The 12,853-nt window shown below is 45.1% G+C and overlaps 1 protein-coding gene across 5 annotated transcripts in view; it reads right to left on the bottom strand.

The window, feature by feature from the left end:
- The window catches only part of SETX (senataxin), an 87,223-nt gene extending 78,347 nt beyond the window's left edge, over positions 1-8,876 (bottom strand). For 3 of the 5 annotated variants that reach the window (XM_021674098.2, XM_021674097.2, XM_021674094.2), the window contains exons 1-2: positions 8,768-8,864; positions 7,465-7,571 (exon numbers count right to left, since the gene is read on the bottom strand). The gene's annotated coding sequence lies outside the window, so the exon portion shown is untranslated. Of the gene's footprint in view, positions 1-7,464; positions 7,572-8,737 lie in introns of all 5 variants that reach the window. The other 2 variants (XM_021674095.2, XM_021674096.2) reach the window with 2 other exon arrangements.
- Between the last annotated feature and the right edge of the window lie 3,977 nt (positions 8,877-12,853).

The raw sequence follows: 12,853 nt of genomic DNA on the forward strand, positions 1-12,853 counted from the left end.
AAATACAGAGGGCTGGGCCCAGTGGCTCACGCCTATAATCCCAGCACTTTGGGAGGTCAAGGCAGGTGGATCACAAGGTCAGGAGTTTGAGACCAGCCTGGCCAACATGGTGAAACCCCATTTCTACTAAAAATACAAAAATTAGCCAGGCATGGTGGCAGGCGCCTATAATCCCAGCTACTCAGGAAGCTGAGGCAGGAGAATTGCTTGAACTCAGGAGGCAGAGGTTGCAGCAAGCCAAGCCACGTCACTGCACTCCAGCCTGGGTGACAGAGTGAAACTCTGTCTCAAAAAAAAAAGAAAAAGAAAAATACAGAGAAGTAAAAGCATTGCATTAGGAATAAGTATCATCTGGCAATACAAAGTTGTGCTACAGAGCAGTATCAAAACTACATAGTACTGATAGAAAATATACAGAAACCCAGACTTATCAATATTTTCAAAGTACAGATTTTGGAGTGTTCCAGTAATGTATTGGAGGCAAACTCAAAAGCTCCGGAAACCTTTCACATTCCCAGTAACCACATTCCAGAAATCTCTGGAAACAAAAATCCATAAATATTAACTTGTGCCAATAACAAAAACTCATATAGATGTGAAAGCAAATGGAGAGCTGTCTACTGAGGGCTTCTAAAAATTAGGCCCTGCAGAAGGTTGACTTTGGAGATCAAGTAATGCAGCCTGACCTCCTGTTATAGGTTAACTTTGTTACTTTCTTGTTCCCGGCTCTGACTAGATGTCATATGCAATAAAAGATCTACTGACTGGGATAAAAGACCCCTGGACTACTACATCCTTAAGGTGAAAGGTTAAATATACCCTTCCCAAAAGGAACACTGCCTATAACCCATTAAATTGCTATAACTAGGAACTAGCCTTGTGTAGAAAACATTAAAATCCTGTTAAGCTTCCTCAGACCTTGCCTATATAAATGACCCTCAAAACCTCTCCACTTCAGAGCATTGACTCTATCTTCTGGAGTCTAGATCATCCCAGCTGGCCATCCTCAAACTTTATGTTCAAATAAACAATATTTAATCATATTGCCTGAATCTCATTACTCAGGTTGACACAGAGAGAGGGATTTTCTCGTTCTGAAAGCACGGACACTTGAACTTGCATATATGCATGAACTGTTGCCCGTAACTCACTGCTCCTCAATGCACTGTAACTCTGACAACTACAAATGCTAACAACCTATTGCACTACTAAGATTAATTAATACTTTTTAGATTAATAGTTTTTTACCTTCTTCAACTTTTTGTTTTTATAACAACATCATAGCCTCTACAAATTCAAAAGTGAAAGGGTTAAAATGAAATAACCTTCCAAATCCTAGCAATTTCAGAGAGCAAAGTAACAAGACAGTAGCAGGAAGAAAATCCCAAGAACTAAATTTGTCAAAAATTTGAATGAAGATATACATGGCAAATATAGCTGGGTGTGGTGGCTTATGCCTGTAATCCCAGTAATTTGGGAAGCCAAGGCAGGCAGATCACCTGAGGTCAGGAGTTCGAGACCAGCTTGACCAACATGGCAAAACCCTGTCTCTACCAAAAATACAAAAAATAAGCCAGGTGTGGTGGTGCACATCTGTAGACCGAGGTCAGTCCAGGCTGCAGCAGGAGAATCGCTTGAGCCCAGGATGCAGAGGTTGCAGAGAGGTGGTATCGTGCCACTGCACTCCAGTCTGGATGACAGAGTGAGACAGTTTCAAAAACAAAAAAAGTTACATAAGGCAGGTTTATCAGAAATAGAGACAGCATGAAACTGAGAAGATCAGCAAACAGGGTATAAGCCAGAATCCCAAAAGGTCTCCAATTCCAATGAAGTATAATAAAAATAAGCTAAGACCCTGTATTTTTATCTCTATAACTAAATGCATATAAAAGCTAACAGAAAGCTCAGTTAGTAAACAGTGTATTGGCTAAATAAAAAGCAAATGTCTGCACTGATAATATAATCAATCAGCTGGGACAGGAAAAATAAGTAGACCTGGAGGAACTTGTAATACCAGAACGTCAACCTGAAATAGTCTCCGTGGCTAAAGCTAAAACATGTGAAAAAAATAAATAATATGGGATTATTACCCAAAGTATAAAATACACATGAAGCCATACTGACATAAATAAATTACTGAACAAATAAGCGAGACAAATCTTCCTGATAAAAGCATTCCAGGCTGGGCGCAGAGGCTCATGCCTGTAATCCCAGCACTCTGGGAGGCCGAGGCGGGCAGATCACAAGGTCAGAAGTTTGAGACCAGCCTGGCCAACATAGCGAAACCCTGTCTCTACTAAAAATACAAAAAATTAGCCCGGTGTGGTGGTGTGCGCCTGTAATCCCAGCTACTTGAGAGGCTGAGGCAGGAGAGTCACGTGAACACAGGAGGCAGAGGTTACAATGAACTGAGATTGCACCACCGCACTCCAGCCCAAGCAACAGAGCAAGACTGTCTTAAAAAAAAAAAAAAAAAAAAAAAAACAGTCCTACTGTTTTTAGGTATAAAGCTCAGATATACACATAGTACATAAAGAGATACACAATACATTGGTGGTATTAAAATTCACAGGAGGGACAATTTTTTAAAATGTTTAAAAAGTCTCCATTCAAGGAGAAAGAAGGTTAGAAGAAGGTTAAGAAACCTAAGTAGGCAGGCCAGGAGCAGTGGCTCACGCCTATAATCCCAGCACTTTGGGAGGCCGAGGCGGGTGGATCACGAGGTCAAGAGATCAAGACCATCCTGGTCAACATGGTGAAATCCCATCTCTACTAAAAATACAAAAATTAGCGGGGCATGGTGGTGCATGCCTGTAGTCCCAGCTACTCGGGAGGCTGAGGCAGGAGAATTGCTTGAACCCAGGAGGCGGAGGTTGCGGTGAGCCGAGATCGCGCCATTACACTCCAGCCTGGGTAACAAGAGCGAAACTCCGTCTCAAAAAAAGAAAAAAAAAAAAAGAAACCTAAGTAGGCTGGGCACAGTGGCTCATGCCTGTAATCCCAGCACTTTGGGAGGCTGAGGTGGGCAGATAGCTTTAGGTCAAAAGTTCAAGACCAGCCTGACCAACATGGCAAAACCCCAATTCTACTAAAAAAAATACAAAAATTAGCTGGCCATTGTGATGCACATCTGTAATCCCGGCTACTCGAGAGGCTGAGTCAGGAGTATCACTTGAACCTGGGAGGCAGAGGTTGCAAATAAGCCAAGACTGTGTCACTGCACACCAGCCTGGGTGACAGAGTGATACTGCGTCTCAAAAAAAAAAAAGGAACCTAAGTGAAGATACTGAATATGTAGGAATGGAAATGGGGCAGTGTGAGATTTTTAAACTGAGTATCACCATCACCCTAAAATTCAGAACATATAATCTTTACCAATGGGAAATCTGAAACACCTCAACAGAAATTAGTCTTGGCTGCTGAGGCTTCTGTGGCATAAAGCTAGTACCTAAAATAAAGTGATTTTTAAAAATCCTTAGCCAGGCACAATGGCTCATGCCTGTAATCCCAGCACTTTGGGAGGCCGAGGCAGGCAGAGGACGAGGTCAGGATTGTTCAAGACCAGCCTGGCCAACATGGTGAAACCCCGTCTCTACTAAAAATACAAAAATTAATTGGGCATGGTGGTGCACGTCTGTAATCCCAGCTACCCGGGAGGCTGAGGCAGGAGAATTGCTTGAACTGGGACCCAGGAGGCAGAGGTTACAGTGAGCCGAGATTGCGCCAAGGCACTCCAGCCTGGGCTACAGAGTGAGACTCCGTCTCAAAAAAAAAAAAAAAATTTAAAAATTCTTAAGTTTTTTCTTATACTCACAAATAATTATTCAGAAATGCATAAGCATATCAAATATGTTAGTCACACGAATTGATTTTTAAAATTTATTTAATATTACTTTTCTATTAAAAAACAATTTTTTTTTTTCTTAAAAAATAGAGACGAGGTTTCACCATGTTGGTCAGGCTGGACTCGAACTCCTGATCTCAGGTGATCCACCCACCTCGGCCTCCCAAAGTGCTGGGATTACAGGCATGAGACACCGCGCCTGGCCAATATTACTTTTACTTATGCTTTTGAAGAGGTATACTTTCTTCATGGTTCTAAAAAGAATTTAGGGTAGCTTTCAACATTAAAGTACATACACAAAAGGACATTTAAAAACGAGAATTCAAAAAAAAGAGAAATCAAAACCTATTTAGAAGGAATTTAATTTCATTAAGTTCTACATTAGGAGCCTCCTGAAAGCAGAGGAACAGGATAATATGTTACCCAGTTCTCATCGAAGGAAGTTTAAAAATAAAAAAAGAGTATGTAGTTATAGCTGCAGAGTCCTGCCCTTTCCTGACACTAACCCTAATTCAATTACATATTATTAATGCCTACCTAGTACAAGGGCACTGCAGACTAGGAAATGCCAAGTAACAAGAGATAAGATCTTCAATATATTTCTGCAGAATTTAAATTTTCTTCAAAAGAAGAATTAGTTAAACCTAAAAGGCCCACATCACACAACTAGTAAATTAACAGTTTGCAGAAGCTGTTTTTTTCCAGTGACCTAGTTCAATAAGGAAAGCGAACTTAGAAGACATAAGAACAGAAAGTGAAACTTGATAGATTTCTCAAACACCGTTTTAAGGATGACTTCAGCAGCTAACAGACTGCAGTTTTTTTTTCAATTTAAGTCCCACTTAAGTGGGACTACCATGCAAATAAAACATTGTGTACTTTTCTTCCCACTTACCTTACTTGAAGCTCTAAATGTCATGTACTTTAAAATAATTACTAACAAAGGAGACAACAAAAGAAATCTTCTACTAAGAAAATCACAGAATTTGCTTTTTATTTCACTCAGAGAGCTAGCTTATTTCCACATCCCAAAAAGCAAGGCTAAATTTTCTCAAAGTATATGGGAGTTACTGCCAAATAGGTAAGAGTCGTAGACCCTAGAAGATACAGAAAATGCTGCTGCGGAGCACAACAGAATATATGCTCTGTGGTTCCTCTTCAAAAGGCCACATGTATGTGGTTTACTCTCCAAATTTAAAATCATCACTGGCCTAATGGCTAAGCCCAGGAAATCCCAATAGGGAATATTTTGTCTTTTAAGAGGAAAATTATTGCTTCTAAATGACTGTGAATCCTGTTAAGCTTCTGTACAACTCAGTTCTTCTTGAGGTCTATGTTGTCAGTTTCATCAGCCTGTAACCACTTGGAATCATTACTGAATGAGAAATGGGTGTGTCCAGACAATACTCAAGTTGCAAAACCAAAATAAACTCAAACAAAAGCAACTCTATGAGCACTCACTAAAAAGAGCTAATTTGTCAAAACCAAAAATACAGGATGCTTCACCATAGGTATAACTGTAATTTTCTAGTCTTATCCTTAGGCTATCAATTTCTCAATATTAGCTAGCCAGAAACTTCAGATAACAATCTCTTTCTTCTGGCGGGGTGCAGTAGCTCACACCTGTAATCCCAGCACTTTGGGAGGTCGAGCCTGGTGGATCATCTGAGGTCAGGAGTTCAAGACCAGCCTGGTCAACATGGTGAAACCCCGTTTCTACTAAAAATACAAAAATGATTCGGGCGTGATGGTGAGCGCCTGTAATCCCAGCTACTCGGGAGGCTGAGGCAGGAGAATCGCTTGAATCCAGGAGGTGGAGGTTGCAGTGAGCCAAGATCGTGCCACTGCACTCCAGCATGGGAGACAGAGTGAAACTCCTTCTCTAAATAAATAAACCTAAAAAAAATCTCTTTCTTCTACACTTCTCAGCTAAACATCTGGAAGTTTAGATTCACTAGCTCCCACTTCTTCAGTTCCTTTGCACTCTGACTTCTACCCTTACACTCTACGGAACATTAAGTCCCTAATAATCTCTACATTACCAATCCAATAGGTTCTCAACTTGACTCTGCTGAAGCATATGAAAATGTTGCCCATGCTTTCTTTAGCTACACCATTTTTTGACACTTCTACTCAGTCTCCTTCATAATTACAACCCTGCCTTTGTTACTCATATAAATATTAAAGTTTTCAAAGGCTTGTCCTGAGAATTCTAACCTATTCATTCAGTATTCCCTTTCTGGGTGACCCACTTCAAACCACTGCTTCAACTACTGCCTATATTGAAGCTGCCCAAAGACTGAGAATGTATTGTAAAACTTAATGCAAGCAGGGTGCAGTGCCTCACACCTGTAATCACAGCACTTTGGGAGACCAAGGCAGGAGAATCATGAGGTCAACAGATCGAGACCAACCTGGCCAACATGGTGAAACCCCGTCTCTATGAAAAATACAAAAATGAGCTGGGTGTGGTGGTGCACTCCTGTACTCCCAGCTACTCGGGAGGCTTGAACCCAGGAGTCAGAGGTTGCAGTGAGCTGAGATCGAGCCACTGCACTCCAGCCTTGCTGACAATGAGACTGTCTCAAAAAAAAAAAAAAAAAAAAAACCAAAAAACACAAACTTAATGCAATGATGCACGTGTTCCACCTACTCAATAAATGACAGCAGAGCCTAGAATTCCAGACAGATATATTCAACATCCAACTGCATATACTGTATCTCTGCTCACATGTCTGACAGGTACCTCCAAGTAAACATGACCAGAACCCAACAAAGTCCTTCCCTTAAATCTGTTATCTGTTCTATATTCCCTTGTTGATGGCATTACTGTCCATTCAGTTTTCAAACCAGTAACTTAGGAATTATCCTACACTCTCCTTCTACCTCAGCTGCAGTCTCTGATATCTAGAGCCTACCCCTTAATTACGTCTCTACTTTCTTCTCAGTGCAACCACCACTGCTTTAATTCAATACATTTTCATTATTTGCCTGGATTACTGAAGAAGCCTCAATAATTTCTCTGCCTCTTGGTTGATTGCCACCAATTCTTCCTCCAAAATGCTGCCAGGAGCCCAAAGCCCAAACTGGACTTCAAAAGCACAAGTGACTTCTCCTCCAGTGTTTGGATAAAATTCAAATTGCTGAGCTCAACATACATAAGGTCCTCGATAATCCATCTTCCACATCATTTCTTTCCTTCCACACTTACCTCCCTTCACTCGCTCTTCCTAAAACCATTCATGGTGACTGGTATTCCCTGCCTTTATGGAAGCTCATCCGTCAGCCTTGAAAACCCACCCTCACACCTCTGCCTGGTTCTTAACTGTGAATGCACATCAGACTTACCTCAGGAACTTAAAAAAGCAGAAGAGATCCTATGGATAAAATTGTTCCCCTTTTAAAGAACTCCACTAAGATTCCAAGAGAAAGCTGGATTTGAGAACAACCAGTGTGCAAGCCCTCCCTGAGTGTCACCACGTCTGAGGGGGCCTGTCCGACCCATCCTCTCTTCCAGTCTGTCTCTGATGACCTTCTTCTCTATCTTTCAGGACTCTGCACGTTTCCATCATTGCACTTACCTTGGTGGTCTGAACTCCTGTTAAAAAAAAAATTATTACCTGGGCAAATGGCCTACAGAAAAGTGATCGTCTCAGCTGGGCTTAGTTGTGAACAAACACGGATTTGCATTCATAGATACCCAGACTCTGGCCCCAAAAGAACATTTCTGAAATTAAAAAACAAAAAAGAAAAATTGGTAAGTGGCTTTTATACTCTTTTCTCATCTGAGCCTGACATGAATCCTACAACCGATAAATACTACCAGCTGATGAAGAAAACCAGAGAGGTTAGACAACTTGTCTGTGGACTTTCAGGTAACAAATGAACAGCAGAACTGCAATTCTGACTCCCAGTTCCACCAGGGGCTGTCCTGACTCACGGGGATAGCTAGGCACTGAGCCAAAATTCCCCCCAAGGTACCCAGCGCCAGTAACATCAGTCCTAGGATACTCAGCCTGTATCACTTATCAAATACCAAACTCGGCCTTCTCCTTGTGGGGCTCTTTTCCCTCCAGGCAGTCAACCCCGTTTCACTCGGGTCATGCAAATTTTGGGGCACATCCATGGACCCCGCAACTTGGGGAGGACGGACAAACCCTTTTGCCAGCTGCAAACGCTCCAGTCCCTCCAGATGGAAGAAACAGACTCTTCCAAACGGAGGGACCGGCCGAGCGCGGCGGCTCGGAGGCGGCTCGGAGGATCGCTGGAGTAACTGAGCCCAGCCTGGGCAACCAGCCCAGCCCTGTCTCGGCAACACATTTTTTTTTTTTTTTTTTTAACTTAGCCGGGACTGATAGCACGGGCCTGTGGTCCCAAGCTACTCGGGAGGGGGCGGGGGATGAGGCGGGAGGATCGCGTGAGCCCAGGAGGTCGAGGTTGCAGTGAGCCGTGATTGGGCCCTTGCACTTCAGCCTGGGTGACGAGAGAGACCCCGTCTCAAAAAAAAAAAAAAAAAAGAAAGAAAAACAACAATAATCCAAAGGGACGGGCGCCAGGAGGTAGGCGAGGGAGTGGAGCGGATCGACACTTCCTACCCCGAGACATCCCGCTCTCCCCTAAGGAAACTACGTAGTGTCCACACCAAAAAACAGCTCACGCCAGACCGCAGTGTAGACAACGGAAGGACAGGTGGTATTAGCGACCTGGTCCAGCGTGCAGGAAGGCAACAGGGCGGCAGCCAGCCGTCTAGGGGTGCTCCCGCCCCCGCACTGAGGGAAGCGGCCGAGGCCGCGTCGACTCCCACCTATCGGCCCACCGGGCCCCAAGCGCCGCGATGGTTCTCCGACGCGACCCTGCGCACGCAAGCCGCGCCTGCCCTCACGCCCGCCCGACCTGCGGCCTCCAGCACGCCGCTCCCCTCACCGCGCTCTGCCTGGCGTCAGCCGGTAGCCCACCTCCATGCCACGGCCCCACTCTCGACCACTGACGGAAGTGTAGGCCCGCAGCCGATGCCACCAACCCGCTTTCGCCGCAAGGTAGGCCCCGCCCCGGCCGCCGCTTTTAGGTTTTGGTGCTTCAGGGGGCGGGGCGCGGGAAGAGCGGAGCGGTGCACCGCCCACGCCGGGCGCTGACGTCACGTCCGGGCAGCTGGAGCCCGACCAATCCCTAGTGCCCGTCAGCGGGGAAGGGGCGAGTTTGCCGCGGAGCCTTGACCTCCGCCCCGCCCCGGGCTTCCTGCGGGCGGGGCAACTCCGGGAAGAACGTCGCTGGGGGTGGGGTCAGCCCCTGCCCGCTGGCCGTTTCCGTTCCGTCTTTTTTCCTTCTTTTTTCAAAGCCTCAGGTACTTCAACAGATGTACTACGATGATGAAGTAATCCTTCTCTTTAGATTCCCTTTAAAGACCTAAGATGTGGTGTAAACTATGGAAACGCGTAGTTTCGGAGGAATATATCTTTATATATGACAGCAAAGGAGACATCAGGTCTGGCGAGCAACGCGCGATGCGCAACACAGCAGAGTAAATCCCGCGACGGCGCGACGGCTCCCGCCTCTAATCCCAGCGCTTTGGGAGGCCCAGGCGGGAGGCTCGCTTGAACGCTGGGAAACACAGCGAGACACCGGTGTCTACCAAGGAAAAGTTAAAACTTCGCCACCTGGGCCGGGCGCCGTGGCTCACACCTGTAATCCCAGCTACTCGGGAGACTGAGGCACGAGAATGGCTTGACGCCGTGGGGCGGAGGTTGCATCGAGCCGAGATCGCGCCACTGCACTCCAGCCGGGGCAACGGAGCAAGACTCGCTCTCAGGAAAAAAAAAAAATTAGCCACCTGTGAGCCTAGCTTCTTGGGAGGCTGGGGCAGGAGGATCCACGGAGCCCAGGAGGTCGAGGCAGCAGTGAGCCGTGACTGCCACTGCACTCCAGGCTGGGGAACAACGTAAGGCCTTGTCTCAGAAAAGTCGATAAATTTTTTAAGGCGTAAAATCCACTGGAAAGCCTACCCCCCACTTTTTTATTTAGTTTTTTTTTTTTTTTTTTGAGATGGAGTCTTGCTCTGTCGCCCAGGCTGGAGTGCAGTGGCGCGATCTCGAGTCACCGCAGCCTCCGCCTCCCAGGTTCAAGCAATTCTCCTGCCTCGGCCTCCCGAGTAGCTGGGATTACAGGCGCGCGCCACCACGCCCGGCTAAATTTTGTTATTTTTAGTAGAGACGAGGTTTCACCATGTTGGCCAGGCTGGTTCCGAAGTCCTGACCTCAAGGGAACCGCCGCCTGGGCCTCCCAAAGTGCTGGGATTACAGACGACCACGCCCAGCCACTACCCGCTTTTTTAACCCGTACTGTTTACCCGGATGAGCCGGCGTCACCATCTTACAGTTAATAAAGGAGGCAAAGAAATAAAACAATTACTAGTAGTGATTCAGGTGAGAAAGAAAAGAAGAGGCCAAGATGGGCCCTATTGGGAAAAGAGGGTGAGACACAGCCTTACCGAGGAGAACGCTGGCCCGAGGATGAGGAGCAAGCCCGGGACCTCTGTCCGAAGCGGCCCAGGCGAAGGAAGATTCTAGCAAGGGGGCGTGGCTTATTGGAAGGACGTTGTGACCGTTATGCAAATTTAACAGTCCAGGGAGCAGCGCGTGTTGACCGTTAGTGTCATCCTTTCCAGTTCTTCTCTATCCCGTCAAATATTTTGAACATACTTGAATTGTTTTACCATGTAACACTAATATACCAACACAGTCTTTGTACCAACACAGTCATAAAATATAATTTTTACCGTTTTTTTAATAAAGGAGAAAAATGCCATGACGGTAAAATGTGCCCAGAGGCCACAGAAGTCATAATTTCCTCCTGCTTCTGAAGCTTTGTGTGGCCTTATCATCTTATCACATTTGTTTTTGTCTGTGAACAACATATTAATAAGTTTTATATGCTTTTTAACTCTGTGTATGCGATTATGGAGAATGCATTTTGCTACAAATTGTTTTTTACACTCAACATTATGTCCTGAGACTCCTTGATCCAAGGTGCATTCAGGGATTGTTGAGCCCAAAACCTACACGAGGGTGTAGAATGTTAAACAGAAGCACTGCAATATCATTTGTAAATACAAAATTAGAAATGAAAATTAATACTTATTTGGAATGAATAAATAAGTACAAATTACAAACTCCTAAAGCTGATGAAGCCATAAATATGGCCGGGCGCGGTGGCTCACGCCTGTAATACCAGCCTTGCCAACATGGTGAACCCCCATCTCCACTAAAAATACAAAAATTAGCAAGGCGTGGTGGTGGGCATCTGTGATCCCAGCTACTTGGGAGGCTGAGGCAGGAGAATTGCTTGAATTTGGGAGGCAGAGGTTGCCGTGAGCGGAGGTGGCACCACAGCACTCCAGCCTGGGAAACAGATTGAGACCCTGTCTCAAAAAAAAAAAAAAAAAAAAAAATCCAATGGGCATTTTGGCAAAAATGGAAAAGCCAGTGCTCCAATTAACATGGAATTGCAGGGGGCTCTGAATAGACAAACACTCTTTTGACCAAGGGCCCTTAGAAACATCCCTCCACCAGAAGTTGGGGGTTCCCCTCTCTGATATCCTGCCCCCCAAATTTCAGTAGCCGTGGATTTTAATTTCTGCCCCCTTGGCTCAGTGAGCCCACTGATCTCCATTTGGACTCCACTTCTCTGTGGCATGTTTGGGAAATTGTACCCAAGTAGAGAACTGAGATGAATAAAGTACTCAACAGGTACGTTTTCCTTGGTGCAATCTGTGCTTTCTATTGTGCAAGCTTAAAAACACTTCTCTAGCCAGGCGCGGTGGCTCATGCCTATAATCCCAGCACTTTGAGAGGCCAAGGCGGGTGGATCACGAGGTCAAGAGATCGAGACCATCCTGGTCAACAAGGTGAAACCCCCGTCTCTACTAAAAAATACAAAAATTAGCTGGGCATGGTGGCACACGCCTGTAGTCCAGCTACTCGGGAGGCTGAGGCAGGAGAATCGCTTGAACCCGGGAGGCGGAGGTTGCGGTGAGCCGAGATCGCGCCATTGCACTCCAGCCTGGGTAACAAGAGCGAAACTCCGTCTCAAAAAAAGAAAAAAAAGAAAAAAAACTTGTCTAGTTTGTGGTTGTTTGTTTGTTGGGTTGTGTTTTTTTTGAGACAGAGTTTTGCTCTTGTTGCCCAGGCTAGAGTGCAATGACGCGATCTCAGCTCACTGCAACCTCCGCCTCCCGGGTTCAAGCGGTTCTCCTGACTCAGCCTCCCAAATAGCTGGGATTACAGGCATGGGCCACCACGCCCAGGTAATTTTGTATTTTTAGTAGAGATGGGTTTTCACCATGTTGCCCCAGATGGTCTTGAGCTCCTTGGCCTCCCAAAGTGCTGGGATTACAGGTATGAGCCACCATGCCCAGCTTATTACATTGTAATTTTTTTTTTTTTAAGATGGGGTTTCACCATGTTGGTCAGGCTGGTCTTGAACTCCTGACCTCAGGTGATCCGCCCACCTTGGCCTCCAAAGTGCTTGGATTACAGGCATGAGCCACCACGCCCAGTCACATTGTAATTTTAACACAATTTATCCACTTACCATTCAAAAGGAGTGTTTCCATTTTGGCTGTTATGCGTAATGCCTATGAACATTCATATTTAAGTTATTTTATAGATCTATATTGTCATTTCTCTTAGTATATACCGAAGGGTGTAATTACTGGGATGTATGGTAATTTAATGTTTAACTTTTTGAAGAATTGCCAAGCTATTTTTCACAATAACTGTACCACTTCATACTCCCATTAGCAATGCATGAGAGTTCTAATTTCTCTACATCTTCTGTATCACTTGTTATTTTGTTTTTTTTTTTTAATTTTTTTTTTTTAATTTTAAAGATAGAGTCTTGTTCTCTTGCCCAGACTAGCTTGCAGTGGTGCGATCATAGGTTATAGCAGCCTTGAACTCCTGGGCTCAAGCATCCTCCAACCTCAGCCACTTGTGTAGCTAGAACTGTAGGCAC

The sequence above is a fragment of the Aotus nancymaae genome, unplaced genomic scaffold, assembly GCF_030222135.1.
Source record: "Aotus nancymaae isolate 86718 unplaced genomic scaffold, 86718_ANA_hifiasm-v0.15.2.pri h1tg000158l, whole genome shotgun sequence".
Classification (NCBI taxonomy): Eukaryota; Metazoa; Chordata; class Mammalia; order Primates; family Aotidae; genus Aotus; species Aotus nancymaae.